We start from the raw sequence: 26,540 nt of genomic DNA, 5'->3' as shown, positions 1-26,540 counted from the left end.
GGCAGAAAGAGAGAGGGAGGAGCTGGGGATGGACAGATGAGCTGGAGAGAGACAGAGAGGGGCCACTGGAGAGACACAGTGAAGGGCAGGACAGACAGGGGCAGGAGGAGACAGTGGTGCTAGGGAGAGACTGGGGTGCTGGAAAGAGAGTGAGAGAGAGGGGGGCAGCTGTACTGAAAGAGACCGCAAGGAGCAAGAGAGAGAGGGGCTGGGTAGAGACAGTTGGGGCGGAGAGAGACAGTGAGGGGCAGACAAGAGAGGGGCTCAGGAGAGACAGTGGAGGCGCAGAGATACTGTGAGAGGCAGGACAGAGAGGGGGCCTGGGGAAACAGTAGGGGTAGGTGGAGAGAGAGGGGCTGGGGAGAGACAGTGGGGATGGAGAGAGACAGAGGGTTCGATGAGAAGATTGTCGAGATGTCACTGACAGACTTAGGGCATGGACCGGGAGATAGGGGGGCAAGGAAAGAGTGAGGGAGAGCCAGAGATGGTGAACAGGGCTCAGGACAGGAGCAAGGGCAGGATAAGGGCAGAGTAGGTTTAGAGAAGGGGCAGGGAGCATAGGCAAGGTGCAGTAACAGAGAGCGTGTCCGGGAGCCAGGACAGAGTGTAGGGGTTGGGACAGGGAGCAGTGGCAGAAAGGCAGACATGTTGGGCAGAACAAGGGACAGGGGGGAGTGCAGCAATAGAGGACAGTGGTGAGCAGTTCAGGGACAGGGTAAGGGACCTTAGCCATGGATATGCAGTGAGTAGGGAGTGGGACAGAGGCAGGGTCCTGTGGCACAGAACCGGACAGACAGGGGGTACCAGAAGCACAGAGTGAGAGCAGCGGAGGACAGAGCAGAAACAGGAGACAGGGTGCAGTGGGCAATAGCATGGGCTTAGAGCCGGTCTTGAAGAGGGCACCGGAAGTATGTGGTGAGAGTGGGCAGGGAATATTATGGTAATCACATCACCATTACGAGCAGTTAACATCATAATGGTGGGTTTTATCCTGCATCAGACTGGGCATGGTCATAGTCATGGCCCTACGAAGGATCACATGAACATTCGCACAAGACCACCCCCGAGAAGGAGCAGAGCACCAGTGTGCGAGCTGCCTTCATTCATGTTGTGGGGGGCCTGGTGCAGAGCGTTGGGGTACTGGTGGCTTCTTACATCATCTACATCCAGCCAGAGTATAAAATTGTGGATCCTATCTGTACGTTCCTCGTCTTTTCCATCCTGGTCCTGGGGGTCACACTATACTAGCCATACTGAGGGATGTGCTGCTCGTACTGATGGAAGGGACTCAAGGGACGTAGAGTAGACTTCAGTGCTGTGAAGGAATCTCTGCTGCGCATCCCGAGACTGAAGGCGCTGCACAGCCACCACATCTGGGCACTAACTGTGTCGCAGCCAGTGCCATCTGTGCACATTGCGATCAATAAAGATGCTGATGCCAAGGTATTGCTCAAAGAAGCCAGCACCCACTTACATAGCAAATGTAACTTCCACACCACGACAATCCAGATTGAGAACTACTTGGAGGATATGAAAGACTGCTCTGAATGTCGAGACCCCTCTGACTGAAGACTCCCTGTTCGCCCTTAGCAAAGAGGCTCGATTGATGGACCTGTGAAACACAGCTGTGTGTGGGAACAAGTCAGAGGTGCAGAAGGCTATTTGAAAAAAAAAAGTTTGTTGTTGTTACACTGATGCTAGCTTTCTGACTCCTGCCTTCACTTCAATATGACATCCAATAGTTGTCACCAACCTCCACTGCCATGCCCCATTTAAGCTTCTATCTCTCAAGCCGGTCCATTCTGAGCCTGTGCTGACTGAACCAGAGGTGGGCTGGACCACAATGTGCCTTTTCACTGGCCTCTGTGTGCTCTTCAGGGACACAGGCAGCTCTGGCTTCCCATCTCTGGCCTTTCCAAAGTGAGTCCTTGACTGTTTCATGGTGTCGTGTGGCCACTCAGGATGTTATGCATGGTTGTTTTGTGGTCTGTTTGTGTGACAATTTTATAGGTTGGTAGTCTGTGCCAATGCTTGTCTGTTGGGTTTTGGCTATTTGTGTGCCGATTTTATTGGCTGGTGGGATGCTTTTTATTGTAAATTTTTCTGATAGTACCAAACATTGCCTGCTGCAAGCAAAAATAGCCAAGTAGTCTTCCATACCTTGAAAACACCGTCCTACAACATGTCTAAGTTTGACTTATTTTGCAAATGTGGGCCACTTTATTTTAGCTATTTCATTTGCCTGCCCTATATTTAATAACATAACAGATCTAGTTGCAAAGCGCATGATTACCTGAAGGTGTCCTGGGGCTGAATAACAGATGTTTATTGTTACCCAACTCAAGGTTATTCATTATATCGACCTCAAATGGATGAAAGGATGAGTGGACCTGCTGGGATTTAAACCTGTGTCCATGAGGTCAAGCACAGGCCCCTGCAGTGGCTGCTTCAGTGCAGTAAGCCATCAGACCCAGCTTATGGGGCTGCTTTTAGTTTGGTGCCAGAGCCTCTTTTATGTCCCATTCCGACAAGCATCAGCCTCCGCTTGCACGGCTTGTGCTTTTGTTGTGTCACTGTTGTGGCTTGTGCTTTAGCATTTTGTCTCACTGTGCTGCAGAAGGCAGTGCACATGTAAAAAGGGAAAAAAGTTGTTTCTTTCAGTGTTATTGTGTTGAAGACACAGTATAGGGCCCATGGGCTCTGAACAAATAGGCTTAACGTCAATAAAACTGCGCGGGGGAGGTTGCTCGAAAAATGCTCAAGTTGCTTGGGGTTTAGTAGCTCACGGCGATTTTCACTGACCAGAAGTAGCTCACACTACACAAAAGGTTGGAGACCCCTGCTCTAGAGGGCGTGTTAAGCCAGCTGTTATACCATCACATATACCCCTTAAACACGTGAAAGGACACCACACAAGTTGTTATGAAAATAAAAGGATATTTATTTATAACAAGTCTACCCTGATCTCTTTATGAGTCAGGGAGCTAAGCACACAACAAAACTCTTAAGAAAATACTTCAAGTTGCACAATTTACACAAATGCCCGAGGGGCACGAAAAACCATATACTACAAAAGTGGAATGCAAAATACAAGCAGGTAAGTAACAGGATCCAGAGGCTTTAGGATCGCTACGACTACACTACTGAACCTTCAGGTTAGGAGCAGGAGGCCTAGGGGGATCGGGTGCAGAGTGTGCACTCTCACGCGGGATGCGGGACAAAGTCTATGGATGCTAGATTTCGTAAAGTTACAGTTATCGGACGAATCCGACTAGTTAATCTGAAAACGAAAAAGGATCTAGACACTTAGATAGCCAACCTATGTTGGAGCACCGAAATACTCAAGTTACCTAGCCCAGGGGCTGCGGCTGCATAGGGTTCAAAAGACGTCGGGAATCCTCGTTACAGTTTATGGAGCCTGAAAGAAGAAGTTGCTGGCAGGCGACCAGTGATGAAGTTCGATGTGATCCAAGCCTGGATCGAAGATGGAGACGACCTGAAAGCAGAGGGGACTCAGTTCTTAATCACTAGCCAGTGATCAGATGGGCACCAGGATGGCACCGGATGAAGTCACCTCGACCAGGTGAGTGGGCGACGCTTGGCTCTGCAGTCTCTCGGACCAGGAAGCATTGTCGGCGACCAGGATGGAGGTGCGAGCTGTCCCACGAAGGTATCTGCTGTCGGCGATGCTGGACCCAGGATTGGGGCAACAACTCTTGGCAAATGCAAGCCCACGCGGTGGACTCAAGATGGCGTCTGGAGTGGACCAGGAGGGTCCGGGGTGCTCCTCTGTTGGAGGGGAGCAAGGGCCAGTCTGGAGCAACCAGACCAGCGATGGAAGTGTCGTGGTTCGTCGTCAGGAGGGCCACAAGCCAGCAGGCAAGTAGCAGGACAACGCAATGAGCAGCAAAGAGCAGAAGGGCCCCACGCAGATCTTGTGGATGCTGGGAGGCAGGACTTCGGTGCTGGAGCTGCTCAGGGTCAGGGCTTCTCAAACCCCAAAGCACTCACTCAAGGATCCCTCGGCGGTCGTGCTGGATAAGCGTAGTGCAGTTCTGAAGATGGCCGGTCCCTCAAGGTCTCGTCACACCCACGGATCTCAGCTGGGCTGATTATGTAGGTAGAGGTCAGAGGTGCCAGGGAAGCCGGGTCTCGTCAAGCTGGGCAGTCTTGATCCGGAGGATGGACGTGCAGCAAACCGCATGCGCTTAGATGGTGCCCGCTGGTGCAGGGTAGCTACTCCTTAGCCACAAGGGAGAGTCTTCAGAAAGGTTCAAGAGTTCTTTTGTGGAAAGTCATCAAGATTCAGAATTATCCAATTTGGGAAGGGGGCCCGCTCCTACCTTTATACTAAAGAAAGAGGCTGGCACGCGACTAGGTCCTGCCCATGGGTGGGACCAGGAAGGGGGTGGTTACACCCCTCTCCGGACTTTCCACAGCTCAGGGGCTGGTGTGCCCCTGGAACTGGTTCAAACCGGCAGATGCATAGTGAGCACCGGGGTGCCACTTGCAGTCACCTTCCTTCTCAGCCCTGTCTACCTGGGATACACAAAACCCTGTCTGGGAGGTGCTAGCACCGCCCCTGACAGGAAACCCTTTGTCCAAGCTCTCCTCGCTGGAAGGACTCCCAGCAGCAGGAGGTCAGACTTGTGTCTGTGGTGGCAGCATCCATTTTGTGATGCTGAGGCTCGAGTTAACTTTAACCGAGGTTCACAGTTACACATGTCGTGTCCCTCTAGAAGGGTGGAATGCTAACCCCGTCGCCAGAATTGATTATAATGCACTTAAGAGTATATGGTACGCGTTATCATAGAACAGCTATTAGGACTTGGTTCCGCAAGCTGCAGACGGGCTCAGCTCATGCCAGAGCACCATCTCACATAATTCCAAGCACTCTGCCTTCAGGATTGTTAAGGCCTGCCATAGGAGTGACTGATAGGAATACATGTGTCTATTTTAGGGTTAGATATAGGGATACTATATCTAAAGCAAAGGGTGTTTACACCACCTTGCCCCAGCTGTCGTGCAGCCAGTTGTGTCAGATTTAGATGGCCAGCCAGGGGTGGCATAATACATGCTGCAGCTCCTGGTAGGCCCTGGGTACACCTATGCCCCGGATACCTAAGGTATACTGTACAGGGACTCTTAAGGTGGCCCAGTACCAATTGGTAAATGCACCTAAGGTACATGTGAGCCAATTTAGAGAGAACAGCTAGGCTGTGGGTCTGATTAGCAGGCCCACAGCCAGGGAAAGCCGTAAACCAGTGAAGCAAAAAGCAAAAATCTGGGGTGATCATAGGATTGCAGACCCTACTCTCCTACAGGAAGGTTTTGAGGCAGGTGCTGCGGAGAGAGGTGTGGACTGGCCTCGCCGTTGTCCCCGACACCGCCACGGCGGTTTCCACGGCCGCCACCGCGCTGTTGAACATTCTGCGGTGCGTGGCTGGCAGCACGTGTGGGGGCGCCCCTTCCGTGGCCACGAAAGGAGCGAAAGGCAACCGATTGCTGGCGTGTGGCCGAGAGGCCCAGGACTTGGCCGTAGCCCTGGAGTCCTTAAAACGCTCAAGCGCTTGGTCTGCCTTGTCGCCAAAGAGGCGACGGCCATCGAACGGCATGTCCAGGAGTGTGGCCTGGACATCGGCCGAGAAGTTGGCGGACCTCAACCAGGCGTGGGGTCGAACGGCCACTGTCGTTGCCATCGCCCTGCCCAGTGAATCCGTGGTATCCAGCCCACACCGGATGGAATATCGCGCTGCATCTCGGCCCTCCACAAGGGCTTGGGGGAGTTGAGCCCGGACCTTCTCCGGACATTGTGGCAGCACGTCAGCGACCGTGTCCCACAGGGTGTGGGTGTAGCAGCCCAAGAGACACGCGGGATTGGCAGACCGCAGCCCCAAACTCAGGGACGAGAACACTTTCTTCCCGAATTGTTCATATCTCTTGGATTCCCAATCGGGCAGAGCCATCGGGAATGCGGTCTGGGAAGTAGAGGCCTGGATAACCAGGCTCTCGGGGGTAGGATGGGTGGACAAAAAGCAAGGGTCGCCCGGGGCCGGGTGGTAGCGTCTGGCCACGTTCCTATCCACAGGCGGACCAGTGGCGGGCTTGGACCAAGTGCCCACAAGAACGTCACACAAGGCCTCATTGAACGGCAGTAGAGGCTCACTGGAGCTTGCCTGCGGTTTGAGTACCTCAGTGAGGAGGTTAGTCCTCACGGCCGCAACAGGGAGCTCAAGGTTTAAGGCCTTGGCCGCCCTCGTCAACACTACACTATAAGCAGCCCCCTCCTCCGTAGCCACGGTGGGAGGGGAGACAAATCCAGTGTCTGGCGAAGTGTCAATACCACTGGCCTCCCCAAGCTCATAGGTCCAGTCCTCTTGAGACTGGCCAGAGGGTCCTCAGACCCCTCCCAGTCACCCTCATCACCAGTTTCCTGTAAAACAGGTGCAACAGACTGGGCCTCCTCATGGAAATAAAAATCTCCAAAGGCTGTCGGAAGCGGCGCCCAGCGGCGCCGTTCTGGCGCCAGAGTCAGATCGAAGGAAAGATTGGGGATGGCGTCCACAGTGGGCGCCAGCTGCAAGCCCGGCGCCTGTGAGGTCGACCGGCGACGACCTGGATCCGGAAGCGGATCCGGTGATGTCCTGCAGCGTCGGGGCCGAGGCACCCGACGGCGTCTGGGCCGAAGCACCCGACCCGCTAGGGCCTCCAGCCGGGACCGTCAGGCCCGGAGGTGCCGCAGAACCCGGCGGAGGAGGGAGGGACCTCATGGCCATGAGGTACCGCTCGTCTCCTCCGACGACGCGCCGTGCCCAGGGACCCAAAGGTGTGTGGCAGGCGGCGATGCTTGCGACTCCGTCGGAGCCGAGTGGGTGGGGTCGCCCGAACCCCCGGCCGCATCGTGTGAGCGTCGGGGTGGGTCGGAGGAACAATGTCGTCTCTCCGACCTCTTATGCATCTTACCCGAGGACTTGGATCCTGACGACCGATGTCCACTCCCGGAGCTGCGATGACTCAGACCCCGCGACCGGTCCCTCGACCTCCCGTGGGACCGGGACCTGGAACGGCACGGGCCGACTGCCGGAGCTCGAGTCGCTTGCGGGACCGCTCCCGCCTAGCTTTAGAAGTCAGGGCCCAGCAGTCTGAGCAGGTGCGGTCGTCGTGGTCGAGGCCTAAACACTTCAGGCACCGGCGATGGGGGTCGGTAACCGACATCAGTCAGTCGCACTTCGAGCAGGGGTTGAACCCGGGCATCCCTACCGGCACCGTTAGAGTCGAAGACTCTAGTAGAGAAATGATCTAAAAGATCAAAAAGTTTAGTCAAAAAATGACTAGGGGTAGAGCATCTCCGGATCTGCGCTAGCTGGCGCGGAAAAAAGAAGAACTGACGTCAGCGCGCATGGGCGGCGTCTAAGTACTCCGACGACGGCATTCCGGCGCTAACTGTAGGAAGGTACATCCTGACTATGGTTGCCCCCAACTTTTTGCCCTGTGTTTTAGCTGGTTTTGGACATAGTCGACCTGGGATCCTGCCAATCAGGACCCCAGGCCTACTGCTCTCTCTTTAAAATGGATTCCATGTACCCTAGGTACATTTCCAATTGGTACTGGGCCACCTTATCAGACCCTGTAACTCAGGGCATAGGTGTACCCAGGGCTGCCAGGGACTGCAGCATGTATTATGCCACCCCTGGCTGGCCTCCTAAATTTGACACAACTGGCTGCATGACAGCTGGGGCAAAGTCGTGTAATCACCCTTTGCTGTAGGTGTAGTATACCTATACCTAACCCTAAAATGGACACACAGATTCCTATCAGTCACTCCTATGGCAGGCCTTTACAATCCTGAAGGCAGAGTGCTTGGAATCGTGTGAGATGGTGCTCTGGCATGAGCTGAGCCTGTCTGCAGCTTGCGGAACCAAGTCCTAATAGCTGTTCCATGATATCGCATACCATATACTCTTAAGTGCATTATAATCCTCGCGGTTAAATGCTAACTTTGGTATTGCTTTATCAAAACATGTCGAGTAAGGTGTCATACGAATTGGAATACTAACCCCTCGCCAATTCTGGCGACGGGGTTAGCATTCCACCCTTCTAGAGGGACACGACATGTATGTAACTGTGAACCCCGGTTAAAGTTAAGCAAAGCCTCAGCTCCACAAAATGGATGCTGCCACCACAGACACGAGTCTGACCCCCTGCAGCTGGGAGTCCTCCGAGTGAGGGGAGCCTGGACAAAGGGTTTCCTGTCAGGGGCGGTGCTAGCAACGTCCCAGACATGGTTTTGTGTATCCTGGGTAGGCAGGGCTTTTCAGGAAGGTGACTGCTGAGTGGCACCCCGGTGCTCACTACGCATAGGCCGGTCTGAACCAGTTCCAGGGGCACACCAGCCCCTGGCCTGGGGAAGTCCGGCATGGCAGAGGGGTGTAACCACCCCCCTCCTAGTCCCACCCATAGGCAGGACCTAGTCACCGGGTCAGCCCCCTTTTTTAGTATAAAGATGGGAGCGGGCCCCCTGTTCAAATTAGATCATCTTTGGAATCAAGACACGACTTTCTTCGAAAGGACTTCAAGATTTCTTCTTCAAGATTCTCCCTTGTGGCTAAGGAGTAGTCACCCTGCATCAAGCGGGCACCATCCTAAAGAACACTGCGGTCTGCTGCAAGTCCTTCATCACGAATCCGACGACCCAGCTCGACGAGACCCGGCTTCCCTGGCACCTCTGACCTCTACTCACCTCTACAGCAAAGCTGAGAACCGTGAGTGCGACGAGACCTCGAGGGACCGACGATCGCCAAGACTGCACGACATCTTTACTGCAAGCCCACCGTGTCCTCCACTGGTGAGTGCTTTGGGGTCCGAGAAGCCCCGACCCTGCACAGCTCCAGCACCCAAGATCAGCCTCCCTGCATCTCCACGATCTGCGTGGGGCCCTTCTGCTGTTTGCTGTGCACCGCGTTGTTTGGCTACTAGCCGGCTGGCTTGTGGCCTTCTGAACAACGCCCGACGACATCACTGCTGCTGGTCTGGTTGCTCCAGACTGGCCCTTGCTTCCCTCTTGAAGAGAGGCACCCCGGACCCTCCTGGTCCACTCCAGACGCCATTTTAGGCCCACCACGTGGGCTTGAATTTGCCAAGGCTTTGTTGCCCAATCTTGGGTCCAGCGACGCCGACAGCTTCTATCTTCGTAGGACAGCTCGATCCTCCTTCCTGGTCGCCGACAACGCTTCCTGGTCCTTGTGATCTCTGAGCACAGCGTCACCCACACGCCTTGTCGAGGTGGCTACCATCCGGTGCCCTCCTGGTGCCCACTGACTACTGGCTAGTAGTCTCGAACTTGGTCCCCTCTGCTTTCAGGTGTCCTCTTCCATCGATCCAGGCTTGGATCCACCGAACTTTCTTCACTGGTCGCCTGCCAGCAACTTCTTTATTCCAGGCTCCTGGTCCGTCAACGAGGATTCCCGACGTCTTTTGAGTCCTCTGCAGCTGCAGCCCCTGGGCTAGGTAACTTCGGCATTTCGGTGCCCCAGCATAGCCTCACTATCCAAGGGTCAGAATCTACTTTCGTTTTCTCCCTACCAGGTCGGGTTCGCCCGAGAACACTAACTTTGCAATTCCTAGCTACCATAGACTTTGTCCCGCATCTCGCGTGAGAGTGCACACACTGCACCCGAGTCCCCTAGGCCTCCTATAAGTAATCTGAAGGTTCTATAGTTAAGTCCTAGCGATTCCTAAGCCTATTAGTACTGTACTTACCTGCTAGTAATTTCGCATTCCACTTTTCTAGTATATGGTTTTCCGTGCCCCTCGGGCATTTGTATATACTGTGCTAACTTAAGTATTTTTGTAAGAGTTTTGGTTTGTGCTAAGTACCCTGTCCTCATAAAGAGTACAGGGCTGTTGTGATCTTTAATAAATAACTGTTTATTTTCATAACACTTGTGTGGTGTCCTTTCACTTGGTGTTCAAGGGGTATATGTGGTATAACAGCTGGCTTAACACGCCCTCTCGAGTCTTTAGCCTTAGACTGCTCGTATCCACGCTACTAGGATAGCTGGTCTATAAGGTTGACTTACAACCAATCATCAATAAGGGTTGCTGGACTGATACATAGTGTTCACTAGAATAGTGAGCACTGCATATCAGGCCAACTTCTCACATGGTGTACCAAGCGGTTGGGATTTGAGCTTGCTGTTTTACCACACGTATCCTAAGAATATCTTGTTGAAAGATCACATAAGTACTGTTAGTACATATAACTAAGCTTAGAATACTCTGAGTTCTACTGAACCAGCTGTTGCAGCTCCTCAAGGCTTAGCACACATTGGCTGCAACTCTTAGCAAGGGATCAGTAGGTAAACACATAGTGTAGGTAGGTGCATCACTTACACGACACTAGAAACAGTATGTCGGACAAAGGAGGAAACTCTGAGTCTCCCCTTGTGTCAGCTGACCCTCCACAGGTCATCCCTTCAAGATATACTGTGCTGAGCTTCAAGGAGTTAAGACAAGTGTGTCACTCCAGGAAGATCAAGCAGGGGTCTAACCCCACAACTTCCTTTCTGATTGGTCTCTTGGAGACTTATGATGCCAGAAAAGCTGAGACCCTTCTTAGCTCTTCTAATCCAGAAGGAGGTATGCCTCCCCTTGAGGGAACCAGAGGTGACCCTGACCTCATCCACCTCTCAACTGAGAACGAAGATGTGGAGGATGATGAGGATGAGGATCCCTCTGGGGATGAGGCAAATAAGGGACAGGTAGAAGTCGTTAGACTAAGCAGGTCCAACTTAAGCAAACATGACAGTGGTACTGGGGGACCCCTGGGGCCACTATCAGGTCAGCTTAACATTGGGAATGGACGAGTTAGGTCTCTATCAAGAGGCTCTAACAGATCCTTTCGAACCAATGGCTCTCTCAACTCTTCTCACAGAGGGATGTCTTCCCCCTAAGAGGAGAGTGTATGAAGCAGAAGAAAGGGCAGTCAAACTGAGGATTGAAAGGGAAGAACTTGCCCTGCCAAAGAGAGACTTGCCCTTGCTAGAGAGCAAGAATTATGTGGGCTACAGCCCACTGGTGGCAGCAATAAACCTAGCAATAGGGAAAGGAGTTTTGATACAAAGCACCTGAATAAGATAGTGCCCCCCTTTAAAGAAGGGGATGACATCCACTAATGGATTACTGCTTTGGAGAGAGCCTGCACTGTGCAGGGTGTTCCCCAAAGTAAGTGGGCAGCTATCTTGTGGCTCTCCTTTGATGGTAAAGGTAAAGATAAGCTCCTCACCACAAGGGTGGAGGATGCTAACAATTACCAAATCTTGAAGAATACACTGGTTGATGGGTTTGGTTTAACCACTGAACAATACAGGATGCTGTTCAGAGACACCCAGAAAACTCAGTCTCAAGATTGGACTGACTTTGTTGATTGTGCCACTAAGGCTTTTGAAGGCTGGCTACTGGGTAGTAAGGTTACTGATTTTAAAGGATTGTATAATCTAATTATGAGGGAGCAAATCTTAAATAATTGTCAGAACCAGCTATTACATCAGCACCTGGTAGACTCTGAGTTGACCTCTCCACAGGAATTGGGTAAGAGGGCAGACAAATGGGGCAGAACCAGGGTTAGGCCTAAAAACCAGGGTGGTGACCAGAAAAAGGAATCAACCAAGCCTCAAGAGAAGGGTGGGGATAAATCCACAGAGAAGACTTCCCAAGGGCCCCAAAACTCCAACAAGGGTGGTGTGTCCCAGAACACTCCTTCAGAACAGAAGAAACCTTATTGCCATACCTGTAAACAGGTGGGCCATTACAAAAGTGATGCCAGTTGCCCTAAAAATGGTAATAAGGGAAATATACCCCCAGGTAATACTCCTAAACCTCCTGTTACCACTAGTGGTAATCCCCCAGGTGGTGGGAGTGCCCCCAAGAATGTGGTGGGCATTACTCTGGGCAATCAGGAGGACTATGGCCTAGCCAGGTTCCCTGACCACACTCTTGTCTGTGAGACTGGCATGGGGTTTGCCAACTTCACTACTGGACCCCACATTTTGGGAAAGTATAGACAAGAAGTTTTATTGAATGGTCAGAAAGTTGAGGCATTCAGAGACACCGGGGCCAGCCTCACCATGGTGAGTGACCATCTGGTCCCCTCTGCTCAACTGACCCCTGGTTTTACTTATCAGGTGACAGACATTCATGGAGTGAAGAGAAGGCATCCCATGGCAGTAGTCAAGCTCAGTTGGGGTAATGTCACAGGGCCCATGAGAGTGGCAGTGACAGATAACCTACCTGTAGATTGCTTACTGGGGAATGACCTGGAACTCTCAGCATGGGCTGAGGTGGAGCAAGAAACTCACTCCAGAATGATAGGCCTATCCAGACAGGTTAGTGGGGCAGTAATAGCTACAGCCCCAGTCCAAGCACCATTCCTCCCTGAAAAGGTTGGAAGGGCAGTGGTAGCCACTGCCCAGGCTCAGACAGACTTTCCAGAACAGGATAGGAGGGCTGTGACAGTCACAGCCCAAACACAGACTGAGTGCCCTCCTGAAAAGGTTGGCAAGGTTGAAATGGTCTCAGCCTCTACTCAGACAGATAGTGAGGTTGTGAAGCCTGAAACAATGGATCACTCCACTCAAACAGAGAGCATTAAGAAGGAAGAAGAGTCTTCCCCCTCCCAGACACTAGGTGAGAGCCAGCCTCCTCAGGGAACTGACTCTACCCCTGTTGAAGGAACTGCCCCAGAGGTAGTCAGGCCTAGCCTGGCAGAGCCCCTGATGGCAGTGGACCCTTCCCAGGTGGGACCCAGTCTGGAGCAGGTAACCTGCACCTCTCTACCCTGCCTCAGTCAGCCCAGGGCTGTGGAGGTCAGGGAGGCCAGTGGTGGACCCCAAAGGGCCCCCTGTCCAAAAGAACCCCTTAATCAACAGATTAGGATCACTGAAGCTGGTAAACCTAGCCAAGTGAAAATAAGTCAGACTCCTGAGGGATCCCCCTTAAAAGTAGTTAGGGACCTCCCACAGCTGGACACTGTTGGGCACAGCCAAACATGGGGCCTAAAAACCCCAGACCTGACCTGTCCCTCCAGTAAGCCAAACAGAGGGACTCAGCCTCCAGCTTTAGGTAGCCAGAGGCTGACCCTGAGAGCTCAGTGCATCTCAGCTAAAGAAAGAAAGGCACACATGATGAATGGTGATTGGAGGAAGTTGAGCCCAAAGGTAGAGGAGCCTCACTTCAGTACTCCATCCCAGCATCAGCCTTCTTCTTTCCCAAGACACACCAGAGGCAGGGATTCCCTATGGTGGAGACCCTCAGATACCCTTAGGGTGAGGGGTTGCCTAGTGGACCATGACACAGGGGGAAACCAAGCCAGAGCTGGTCCTTCCTTATATGGCCACTTAGGTAATAGAGGCTTACCTGGACAAGGATAGCCTTATCTCCTTTCGTTTGGGGGGTGGTTGTGTAGGAAGGTACATCCTGACTATGGTTGCCCCCACCTTTTTGCCCTGTGTTTTAGCTGGTTTTGGACATAGTCGACCTGGGATCCTGCCAATCAGGACCCCAGGCCTACTGCTCTCTCTTTAAAATGGATTCCATGTACCCTAGGTACATTTCCAATTGGTACTGGGCCACCTTATCAGACCCTGTAACTCAGGGCATAGGTGTACCCAGGGCTGCCAGGGACTGCAGCATGTATTATGCCACCCCTGGCTGGCCTCCTAAATTTGACACAACTGGCTGCATGACAGCTGGGGCAAAGTCGTGTAATCACCCTTTGCTGTAGGTGTAGTATACCTATACCTAACCCTAAAATGGACACACAGATTCCGATCAGTCACTCCTATGGCAGGCCTTGACAATCCTGAAGGCAGAGTGCTTGGAATCGTGTGAGATGGTGCTCTGGCATGAGCTGAGCCTGTCTGCAGCTTGCGGAACCAAGTCCTAATAGCTGTTCCATGATATCGCATACCATATACTCTTAAGTGCATTATAATCCTCGCGGTTAAATGCTAACTTTGGTATTGCTTTATCAAAACATGTCGAGTAAGGTGTCATACGAATTGGAATACTAACCCCTCGCCAATTCTGGCGACGGGGTTAGCATTCCACCCTTCTAGAGGGACACGACATGTATGTAACTGTGAACCCCGGTTAAAGTTAAGCAAAGCCTCAGCTCCACAAAATGGATGCTGCCACCACAGACACGAGTCTGACCCCCTGCAGCTGGGAGTCCTCCCAGTGAGGGGAGCCTGGACAAAGGGTTTCCTGTCAGGGGCGGTGCTAGCACCGTCCCAGACATGGTTTTGTGTATCCTGGGTAGGCAGGGCTTTTCAGGAAGGTGACCCCGGTGCTCACTACGCATAGGCCGGTCTGAACCAGTTCCAGGGGCACACCAGCCCCTGGCCTGGGGAAGTCCGGCATGGCAGAGGGGTGTAACCACCCCCCTCCTAGTCCCACCCATAGGCAGGACCTAGTCACCGGGTCAGCCCCCTTTTTTAGTATAAAGATGGGAGCGGGCCCCCTGTTCAAATTAGATCATCTTTGGAATCAAGACACGACTTTCTTCGAAAGGACTTCAAGATTTCTTCTTCAAGATTCTCCCTTGTGGCTAAGGAGTAGTCACCCTGCATCAAGCGGGCACCATCCTAAAGACCACTGCGGTCTGCTGCAAGTCCTTCATCACGAATCCGACGACCCAGCTCGACGAGACCCGGCTTCCCTGGCACCTCTGACCTCTACTCACCTCTACAGCAAAGCTGAGAACCGTGAGTGCGACGAGACCTCGAGGGACCGATGATCGCCAAGACTACACGACATCTTTACTGCAAGCCCACCGTGTCCTCCACTGGTGAGTGCTTTGGGGTCCGAGAAGCCCCGACCCTGCACAGCTCCAGCACCCAAGATCAGCCTCCCTGCATCTCCACGATCTGCGTGGGGCCCTTCTGCTGTTTGCTGTGCACCGCGTTGTTTGGCTACTAGCCGGCTGGCTTGTGGCCTTCTGAACGACGCCCGACGACATCACTGCTGCTGGTCTGGTTGCTCCAGACTGGCCCTTGCTTCCCTCTTGAAGAGAGGCACCCCGGACCCTCCTGGTCCACTCCAGACGCCATTTTAGGTCCACCGCATGGGCTTGAATTTGCCAAGGCTTTGTTGCCCAATCCTGGGTCCAGCGACGCCGACAGCTTCTATCTTCGTGGGACAGCTCGATCCTCCTTCCTGGTCGCCGACAACGCTTCCTGGTCCTTGTGATCTCTGAGCACAGCGTCACCCGCACGCCTTGTCGAGGTGGCTACCATCCGGTGCCCTCCTGGTGCCCACTGACTACTGGCTAGTAGTCTCGAACTTGGTCCCCTCTGCTTTCAGGTGTCATCTTCCATCGATCCAGGCTTGGATCCACCGAACTTTCTTCACTGGTTGCCTGCCAGCAACTTCTTTATTCCAGGCTCCTGGTCCGTCAACGAGGATTCCCGACGTCTTTTGAGTCCTATGCAGCTGCAGCCCCTGGGCTAGGTAACTTCGGCATTTCGGTGCCCCAGCATAGCCTCACTATCCAAGGGTCAGAATCTACTTTCGTTTTCTCCCTACCAGGTTGGGTTCGCCCGAGAACACTAACTTTGCAATTCCTAGCTACCATAGACTTTGTCCCGCATCTCGCGTGAGAGTGCACACACTGCACCCGAGTCCCCTAGGCCTCCTATAAGTAATCTGAAGGTTCTATAGTTAAGTCCTAGCGATTCCTAAGCCTATTAGTATTGTACTTACCTGCTAGTAATTTCGCATTCCACTTTTCTAGTATATGGTTTTCCGTGCCCCTCGGGCATTTGTATATACTGTGCTAACTTAAGTATTTTTGTAAGAGTTTTGGTTTGTGCTAAGTACCCTGTCCTCATAAAGAGTACAGGGCTGTTGTGATCTTTAATAAATAACTGTTTATTTTCATAACACTTGTGTGGTGTCCTTTCACTTGGTGTTCAAGGGGTATATGTGGTATAACAGCTGGCTTAACACGCCCTCTCGAGTCTTTAGCCTTCGACTGCTCGTATCCACGCTACTAGGATAGCTGGTCTATAAGGTTGACTTACAACCAATCATCAATAAGGGTTGTTGGACTGATACATAGTGTTCACTAGAATAGTGACCACTGCATTTTAGGCCACCTTCTCACACTAACGACACAGACTACGGACGCGGAGCTGCAGACGACGCCTGCCGGCGCGAAGGGGTATTGCTACGCAAAAAATTTCCGGATCCAATCTGACGCCTGGGGATATTCTAAGGTAAGGAATCTATCCATAACATGTCTCTTTCAGATTAGAATTTAAATCATCTTCTGATGTCAAGGGTATGCAATGCCCTCTCCGCAGGGGATTGCGAATTTTGAAAAAAACTTCAAGATGACTGGTTCGTTCAGGTGAAAATCAGACAGCACTTTAGGCATAAACCTTGGGTTTGTACGTAGCACCACAGAATTGGATGTGAATTGTAAGAAAGGTGAATTGACGGTGAAAGCTTGAACATCACTGACTCTTCTAGATGAAGTCAATGCCAGCAAAAGAGAAACCTTCCACGTTAGGAATTTGAAATCCACCCTGTGAATTGGCTCAAATGGGTGGTGCATGAGCTGCGCCAACACTATATTAAGATGCCATGATGGAGGTGGACGACGTATAGCAAGAAACATTCTGAATAGTCCCTTAAAGAACTGCTGTATTATTCCTGCAGAATTAAGCGAGATGGACCCATCCTGACAATACCTTGAAAAGTCTGCCAAAAAGACCTTCAAAGTTGCATGAGATAAACCTTGGACGTGAGAGCGAGTAGGAGGGAAACTTTCCATGTTAGAAAATTCAAATCCATGAAATGGATTGGTTCAAAAGAAGCTTGGAGAAGCTGGGCCAATACGACGTTGAGGCGCCAAGTAGCAGGGAACGCCCGATGGGCGGGCACATCCGGTAGAGGCCCTAAAAGAACTTGCAAATGATCTGGAGGAATAGATAGACGTGAATCAGTCATGGTGAAAACGAGAAGTGCAGCCAGTACTTTTCAAGACGAAATGAGAAACGGGCTGACTTTGCCAGAAGTAGAAAGACTGGTAGGATTTGCTCTGGTGTAGCGCGCAAGGAATTGATGCTGACAGACTCGCACCAGATACCAAAGCGTTTACATTTTAGTTTATAAGTCTTAGTAGTGGAGGGGCTCTTGCGTGCGCGAGAAACCTCCCTTCAGTCTGAGGCAATGCACAAGTGAGCAAATTCAGAGTGCTCAGGTTGAAGCCGCAAGCTTGAGGTCTGAGGAATGCGGATGGTAAATCCGTCCGTACTTCACTGTCAGAAGGTGCGGCAAAGGGCGAAGCATGATAGGTTCACTGCAAGGGAGTAGGAGGAGACCCGTGAACCACGGTCGGCGAGGCCATCGGAGCACAATGAGTAGGATGTGACATGGTTAGAACCTCATTTTCTGCAGGAGACGAGGCACAAACTGAGTCGGCAGAAAAGCGAATGCAATACTGTTGACAAGTTCATCGAATGCAGTTACGCACGATCTTTTGTGGGGAAGCCAGATTGCATAGTATAGGCATTTGCGGTTGAGAGGCGTCTCAAACAGATCCAGGTCTGGTTGGCCTCCCAGGCATAAGATGTGGTCCATGGTCTGTTGGTGGAGATCCCACCTGTGGTTGTCCTTGGCGGATCCGCTGAGGGAGTCCATCATGACGTTCGAGACCCTTGGAACATGCATTGCAGAAATATTAACATAATGGTGAATGGCCTATTTGCAAATGTGTTGTGCTTGTTTGGGCGACAATGATAGCGTACTTGCTTGTTGAGATAGTGTATAGTGATAGTATTGTCTGTACACGCTAACACTGATTCCTCTCGCACTAGGAAGCGGAAGGCTTTCAGAGCCAGGAAACTGGATAACTACAAACGGTTAATGTGTGACGTGCGTTGGAGAGGCGTCCATCTGCCTTTGATGGAAAAAACCCTGAATGTGCGCTCTCTAACCTTCCAGAGAGGCATCAGTGGTAAGGGTGAGCGTTGGAGCGTCCGATGAGCGAGTAGCCTGCTGCGACACTGGGAGCATGGGCCCACCAGCCCAGCTGTGTCCTCATTCAAAAGGTAAATAAGATGTTGTCGTTGAATGAGCCAGATAGCGGTCACCACTGCTTGCCTAGCTCTTCTAGCATTTTTCTCATGTGTAATCTGCAGTTGGGAACCAACGGGATGCAGGTGAAGGCCGAGGCCAGGATGGACTTTGAGGACCTACTAAAATGGACCTTTTTGTACGTAGGAGAACCACGAAGTGGGAGATGCAGGCCTGTCGTTTGTGTGAGACAAACACCTTTGCTAGGTTTGTATTGATTGATGCTCCGAGAAATGTTCATATCGGAGCTAGGACTAGTTGGGACTTGTCATGATTTATTGAAAACCAGGTTTTTAATCAGTGACTGACAAGTCTAGGTGTGCTGGACTGCTTGTTGATAAGAGCGAGCACTTATTATACAGTTGTCTAAGTAATGATGCATTTGTATGTCTTGCAGACGTAGACAGGCTGCCACTGGTGCCAGGATCTACGTAAAGACACGTGGAGCGGACCGAAGTTGAAAAGGTAGGACCTAGAATTGAAAATGTTTTGTACCTATTGTAAAGCATAGCAGCTTCCTGTGCTTTAGAAGGAGTGGCACATGAAAATAAACATCCTGGAGGTCGAGTGTAGTTATAAAGTCGTTCTGGCATAAGAACTTTAAGACTTTCTTGAGGTGCAACATTTGAAAAGTTTGCACAAAGATCGAAAATCAGGGTCTACTTTCCTGACTTGCTTGTTGATGAGGAACTGAGAGTAAACCCGAACTCTGTTGTTGGAGATTTGAAACCACTTAGACAGTCCATGTTTGTATCAATATAGACACTTGTGCAAACGACTCTCGTAGATGAGGAGGTAGAGGTCCCCTTTAGAGGTGTAGCAAGAGGGAATTTGCCAAATTTTAGAGTGTGCCCTTTCGACACAACTATTAAAACCCCAAACAGACAAATGGCATCTTTGACCAAATGGAATAAAAGAGAAATTCCACCTTCAGCCTTTTCGGGATGGATTAAGGGCGGGTTCTAAGGCAAGTAGTTGTTTCCTACAAGAATTACCTCCTGTATTCGATTTAGAGTGGAATAATGTGGTTCGTTCTGACTGTAGGAGTGATACCGGGTGGAACGCCTTGGGAAAGAGGATGTGGAGCTGCATCCTCTGGCACCACGAAAGGGCTGCTTTCTATACTGGAGAGAACCGAAGGCGCGGGTAGTGTCAGCTCAACATGTTGGCCAAAGAGGTATTACCCATAAAAGGTGCGTCCATTATTTTAGTCTGAACATCTGGGCCAAAATCAGAGCGTTCTGCCAACCTGGTCTTTGCAATACTGCCGCTGCTGCGAGCTGTCTAAAACTTGTAGATGCAATGTGCACTACATGGTCTATTGTTTCTGATGCACTTCTGCCTGCTGAAACAGTGGTTGCAGCCATTGTGGAGAACTTTTTCCTCCAATAAAACGAGTCATCGACCTTCCCGGTCGGGAGAAAAACGTCAAAGGAGAAGCGGGATTGCGAGGACGTCGCTGGGCCGCCGGAGAAAAAATGAGTCATGTTGTTGTTGAAGACAAGACAAGCAGGTGAATGGTCTGGCGTTTTAAATTTGTGTTCGAGGCGTGAAAGAACCGCCAGCGCAGATCTTGGGCTCAGGAAGGGTCAAAGACCTCTTGTCAAAGAAAAGGTATCCACCGGAGGGTAATGTAATGAAAATTAAGGTGTAAGAGGGTATAATTTTGTCATGGAACAGGTCATGGCAGCCTAGTCGACAGAAAAACATAATTCTGATCTTGAGGAACCAGAGGCTGAGAGTCTGGCAAAATTTTTAGCCAGTCCAAGGAATGATGGCATTGAGTAAGGAGCCATCACGCCATTACCTTGATGTAGCGGAAAAGCAGTTTACAACTAATATATAGGCTTCAAGAGCACTGTGCATATAGCCAACTGGGTTAACCGTAGAGTATAGGAAAGTATAAGAAAGTAAGAGATGACCAAGTAAATGTATGTAAGAAAGATAACCATGCAGCTGTGACAGGCACCGGGGAGGAGGGTGGGTATAAGAATGTCAGCAGCCCTACATGCCAAGAACAGATGCATACTGGTAAGTAGCATTTTCCGTTGGAGGCATGTGGGCTATGAATTAGCATAGACTGTATAGCAATTTCTCCTCTAGCTGTGGTCGCCTGTACCAGCTGCAGTGGTTTGAAAAAGAGTTTTAAGGACAGCCTGCCCTACAGCGGCTTGTTGCTTAGCTTGCACGTCAACACAGTAGTGTTAAGTGAAAGTGTGTATGGTAGACCATGTAGCTACCCTACATATGTCTTTTAAGGGAATATTTCCTAGGAAAGCCATGGATGCCCCCATTTTACGCGCGAGTCTGATTTTGGGGGAACTGTTAAAGTGTGCTTTGCCTTTTGATAGCGTATTTGAATGCATTTAACTATCCATTTGGCTATTCCGGACTTGGAAATGGGATTGCCCTTATGTTGTGTTGAAAAAGTTACAAATAGTTGCTTTGTCTTTCTGAATGACTTTGTTCTGACAACGTAATATGATAGAGCTCTTTTAACGTCAAGTGTGTGTAGAGCTCTTTCAGCCACGGATTGCGGGTTTTGAAAGAAAAATGGCTATTCTATGGACTGATTGATGTGGAAAGTGGATATGACTTCAGGCATAAGTTTAGGTTTTGTACGAAGCACTACTTTATTGTGGTGTATTTGCATGAAAGGTTCCTGAATGGTTAGTGCCTGTAGCTCACTCACTCGCCTGAGGGAGGTAATAGCAATTAAGAATGCCACTTCCCATGTTAAGAATTGTAGTTCACTTGAATGAAGTGGTTCGAAGGGTGGTCCCAGGAGTCTGGTAAGTACTAAGCTTAAGTTCCAGACTGGAGAAGGTGGATGCCTTGGAGGGATAACTCTTGAGTCCCTCCATAAAGGCTTTGATGGGTGGGATTCTGAATAGGGACACATGTCTGTTTTGAAGATATGATGCTATAGCCGCAAGGTGTAGCCTTATGGATGAGTATGCTAGGTTACATCTCTGACGATGCAGCAGGCAACAGATTAAATTCTGGATGGAGGCATCCAATGGATTGATTTGGTTATTATTACAATAAATTACAAATCTTTTCCATTTAGCTGCGTAGCATGCTCTTGTAGTGGGATGCCTTGCTTCCTTGATAATGTTCATACAGTCTGGAGGCAAGTTAAGATATTCGAACTCTAGGACCTCAGGAGCCAGATCGCTAGGTTCATCTGATTGGGATCTGGATGTCTGATTTCTCCATGGTTCTGTGATAGCAGTTGTGGCAAGAGGCACTGTCTTTGGTGTGGACCAACTGAGAGTTCTAGGTGCGTTGTGTACCATGGTTGTCTTGCCCATGTAGGAGCAACTAGGATCATCCTGAGTGATTGATGTCTTAGTTTGCGCGCCACTAATGGGATCAGTGGGGTTGGTGGAAAAGCGTGCGCAAATCTCCCTGACCCGTTCATCCATATCGCATTGCCTTGTGACAACGGGTGTGGGAACCTGGAGGCGAAGGACGGGCATTTTGTGTTGGTTTGTGGCAAACAGATCTATGTCTGGATGTCCCCACTTTTGGAAGAATGGCTGGAGAACTGGAGGATGAATCTCCCATTTGTGTACTTGCTGACTGCCGGCTTAGTAGGTCTGCTATCTGGTTGTCTATTCCCAGGAGGTGTTCTGCCAGGAAATAGATGTTTTGGGGATTTTCCACTTCCAGATGCTCTGTGCTAGGTCAAATAGTTGCAGAGAGTGTGCCCCCTCCCCCTCCTCCTCCTCCATGTTTTTGGATGTAGTACAAGGCTGTAATGTTGTCCGTTCGGATTAGGACAGTCTTGTTGTGCAGGAATTTCTGAAAGGCTTTCATTGCTAGGATAATTGCCAGTAACTAAAGTGATTTATATGTAGTGTCTTTTGTTTGACTGTCCAGAGACCTTGGATTGTATATTGAAGTAGATGGGCTCCCCAAACTGTCAGTGATGCGTCCACTGTTAGCACTACCTGTGGAACCGGCCCTTGGAAAGTTTGTGGGTTCCACCACTGCAGATAGCAGTAAGTGCGACGGTCTACCAACACTAGGTCTTTTAATTGTCCTTGAGCTTGGTTCCACTTGCGTGCTAGACATTCCTGTAAGGGGCGCATTTGAAGTCGAGCATGGGGGACGATGAATATGCAGGAGGCCATCATGCCTATAAGCTGCATGAACACTCATGCTGGCAGGGAGTGGTGTGGTAGAAATATTTGAATAAGACTGAATGCTGGCTATCCTGGCTGGATTTGAATATGCCTTTGCTGTGGAGGTGTCTATTGTTGCTCCCAGATATTGGTGTATGTGGGAGGGTTGCAGACGCGATTTTGGGTAATTTATTGAAAAACCTACACTGTGCAGTAGCTGGATTGTCTGTGAGGTGAGGTATGGTATGGTTTTTCTCTTTTACTACTATTGTGCCCACTATTGTGCTCACTGTGTGCTAGTCGTGCCCTGTATTTTCCAGTCTTGTGCCTCCCTGCCGCCTGTTTTCCCGCTGTTCTCCCCGCTCCTGCTCCACCGCGGCCCCGCCCCCCTTCTTCGTTCTGTATCATCGCCCCCCTCCTTGCCGCCACCCCGCTCCCGCCTCCCAGCTGCTCCTCCCTCCCACCTAGCCATAAATGGCGTACGCGCAGCGGGCGCGCCGATTGTGCGCCGAAGGCAAGCCCGTCTGTGCCCGTCCGCGCATGGCCTTGTTAAATATTTCGTCCGCGCCTGGACAGCGCCCAGCGTCAGGACCCCTGGCCCCCACCGACGCAAGACGACCCGACAAACCTACGACGCCGCCGCCTTCAACGCACTCAATACCGGCCGGAGGCCCACCTGCTGCTGGGCCGCCACGAAACGTTTCCACGGACCCTTCACCCGCACAACCTGCAAGTTCACCTGCCTCCGAACAGGCACCGCAGCCGCCAAGCCAAACTCCAGCAGCGACCTCAAGTGCATCCTGCTCAACACCCGCTCCGTCCACAGACACGCCGTCGAACTCTGGAACCTGCTCGACACAACCTCACCAGACATGGCCTTCCTCACTGAAACATGGATGAACGCCTCCTCAGCCCCCGATATCGCCATCGCGGATGGATACAAGATCAGGAGGGACTGCGTCAACCAGACCGGAGGAGGAATCGCCATCGTCCACAAGAACACCATCCGCATCACGATCGACGCCGACGACACCTTCCCCGCCGCCGAACACCTCCACTTCCAGGTTCACACAAACCCAAAGACGACCCTCAGAGGCACCCTCATCTACAGACCCCTGGAACCACGCGCACAATTCAGCGAAGACATCACGGACTTCATCAGCCCACACTCCCTCCCCTCCGCCGATTACATCCTCCTAGGGGACCTCAACTTCCACCTGGAGAACAACAAGGACCGCAACACCGCCGCCCTGCTGGACAATCTCGCCAACCTCGGACTCAAGCAACTGGTCAACACCCCCACCCACTACGCCGGCCACACACTTGATCCAGTCTTCTCATCCAGCAAGCACATCGCCTTCAGCCACTCCACCGGACTTCACTGGACCGACCACAGCTGTGTCCACTTCAGCTTCAGAAAAACCACCACCCACCACAGATCCCACACAGAAGCTGGAGCAAGATCACCGCCGACCAGCTCAACACCTCCCTCAGCCAAAACCCACGAGCCAGCACACCGGACCCCAACGAAGCAGTCCGCAACTTCACGCAGTGGCTGACCGCCTGCGCCGATGACCTCGCACCACTGAAGAACCCTCCCAGCAAACCCAGAAGCAAGAAGGCCCCCTGGTTCACCGACGAACTCAAGGACTCCAAGAAGACCTGCCGCACCCTCGAGAAAGCCTGGCTCCTCGACCAGACCACTGACAACATGACCGCCCTCAAATACGCGACCCGCAAGCACCACCAGCTCATCCGCATCACCAAGAAGAAATCACTAAAGGATCGACTGGACAACAACGCCCACGACAGCAAGGAACTCTTCAGCATCGTCAAGGAGTTCTCCAACCCCAGCACCGGCAACATCGGCATCACCCCTTCACAAGATCTGAGACTCCCTCGCCTCATTCTTCCACCGCAAGATTACCGACATCCACAACAGCTTCGGAGCACCATCCACGCACCCAACCGTCGAACCAACGCACCCCACCACCACCCTCCGCACCTGGACCACGGTGAGCACCGAAGACACAGCCCGCGCGATGAACACCATCCACTCCGGATCCCCGACTGACCCCTGCCCCCACCAAGTCTTCAACAAAGCCGACTCCACCATCGCACCCCAACTCCGAGACGTCATCAACACCTCCTTCGACACCGCCACCTTCCCGGAGAGCTGGAAGCACGCCGAGCTCAGCGCCCTACTGAAGAAACCAACAGCAGACCCCACCGACCTCAAAAACTTCTGCCCTATCTCGCTCCTCCCTTTTCCTGCCAAAGTCATAGAGAAGATGGCCAACAGACAACTTGCTGCCTTCCTCGAGACGAATGGATCCCTCGACCCCTCGCAGTCTGGTTTCAGAGCCAACCACAGCACCGAGACCGTCCTCATCGCAGCCACCGACGACATCCGAGCCATGCTCGACAACGGAGAAACAGCGGCACTCATCCTCCTGGACCTCTCCGCAGCGTTCGACACTGTCTGCCATCGCACCCTAGTCCAACGCCTCAACACCGGCATCCAAGAGAAGGCACTTGAGTGGATCATCTCGTTCCTCGCCGGAAGAACACAGAGTCCGCCTCCCCCCGTTTCGATCCGAAGCCACTGAAGTCATCTGCGGCGTACCACAAGGATCATCACTCAGCCCCACCCTCTTCAACATCTACATGAGACCTCTCGCCACCATCGCACGCCAACACAACCTGTAATGCAGACAGGAATGTCCACCAGGCACTGGTACTCCTTGACCTGTCTGCTGCATTCGACACGGTCGACCACACCATTTTGGTCGGCCGTGTCGGGCAGGCAGGCCTCAGAGGTGCTGCCCTGAGCTGGGTGGAATCATTTTTGTCTGACCGGACTCAAGCAGTGAGACTGGGCACCTTCACAGCCCCTAGAATTAAGAACGACTGCGGTGTCCCTCAGGGCTCTTCCCTGTCCCCCCTTCTATTTAATATATACCTGCGTCCCCTCTTGTACTCCTTGAGGAAATTCAAAGTGTGGATCTTTAACTATGCAGATCTGCAATTGATTTTCCCCCTAGGCTCGCCTGACGCTGTTACTGAGTTTAGGGAGGTCATGGCTCACATCCAGAGGTGGATGGGCCTTAACCACCTAAAACTCAACCCAGGCAAGACTGAACTGATCTTGCCTGGGAAGAGTGAACTCAGTTGGGGACCTCAATTTTGGCCTCCGGAGATGGGGAATCCCCTTCCAAATCCCACACGGTCAAGAGCCTTGGAGTCCTTTAGTGAAGACCTCTCCTTGAAAAGTCAGGTAGGGACAGTTGTCTCCGCCTGCTTTTTTCAGCTGCGCAAGATTAGAAAGATTGCCCATCTCCTAACCCACTCTGCCCTGATACAGGTGACCATCGCCCTTGTGCTGTCTAGGCTGGACTACTCAAATAGTTTATATTTGGGTCTTCCAGCCGGGCAGCTCAAGAGGCTGCAGCTAGTTCAAAACCAGGCGGCCAGGCTGGTCTGCGGGCTTCCTAAATGGCAGTCCATCAGGCCAGGCCTGGCAGATCTGCATTGGCTGCCGATAGCCCAGAGGGCGGCCTTTAAAACCGGCTGCATTATCTTCAGGGCACTACAAGGAAAGGGCCCCAAATTTATCATCAACTTGCTTGCTAGATATGTCCCCTCTCGCAACCTTCGGTCCAGTCATAAAAGCCTGCTCACAGTGCCTGTTAGGAAACAACGTCAGGGCGGCAGCTCCTTTTACTTTCTTGCTGCCTCCCTCTGGAATTCCCTGCCAGCTTCTTTAAGGTCACACGAGGATATTCTGGCCTTCAGACAAGCCTTTAAGACCTGGCTCTTTAGAGAAGCCTATCCTTAGATGTTTCAGGCTGTCCTTCTGTTGTTGTGTTGTGTTTCTGGAAAACTTCCTACAGCGCCATGAAGCCTACGGGCGTACGCGCGCTTAATAAATCAAATTTAACATAACATATCATCTCCTATGCCGACGACACCCAGCTGATCCTCTCCCTCACCAGAGACCCAGACACTGCCAGAACCAGCCTCCACGAAGGGATGAAAGACGTCGCCGAGTGGATGAAGAACAGCCGCCTGAAACTGAACTCAGACAAGACAGAAGTCCTCATCCTGGGACCATCACCCTCCGCCTGGGACGACTCCTGGTGGCCCCCAGCCCTGGTCACCGCCCCCAAGCCTACAGACCACGCACGCAACCTGGTATTCATCCTGGACTCCTCCCTCTCGATGACCAGACAAGTCAACGCCGTCTCCTCTTCATGCTTTGACACCATCCGC

The 26,540-nt window shown here is 51.7% G+C and overlaps 1 protein-coding gene and 1 pseudogene across 1 annotated transcript in view; one reads left to right on the top strand and one right to left on the bottom strand.

The window, feature by feature from the left end:
• Window positions 1–26,540, bottom strand: part of RCOR1 (REST corepressor 1) — a 745,358-nt gene that overhangs the window by 479,505 nt on the left and 239,313 nt on the right. The window lies entirely within an intron of this gene.
• On the top strand, window positions 938–1,569 carry LOC147690208 (proton-coupled zinc antiporter SLC30A2 pseudogene; annotated as a pseudogene).

The sequence above is a fragment of the Lissotriton vulgaris genome, chromosome 9, assembly GCF_964263255.1.
Source record: "Lissotriton vulgaris chromosome 9, aLisVul1.2, whole genome shotgun sequence".
Classification (NCBI taxonomy): Eukaryota; Metazoa; Chordata; class Amphibia; order Caudata; family Salamandridae; genus Lissotriton; species Lissotriton vulgaris.
This window is presented reverse-complemented; position numbering and strand designations above follow the sequence as displayed.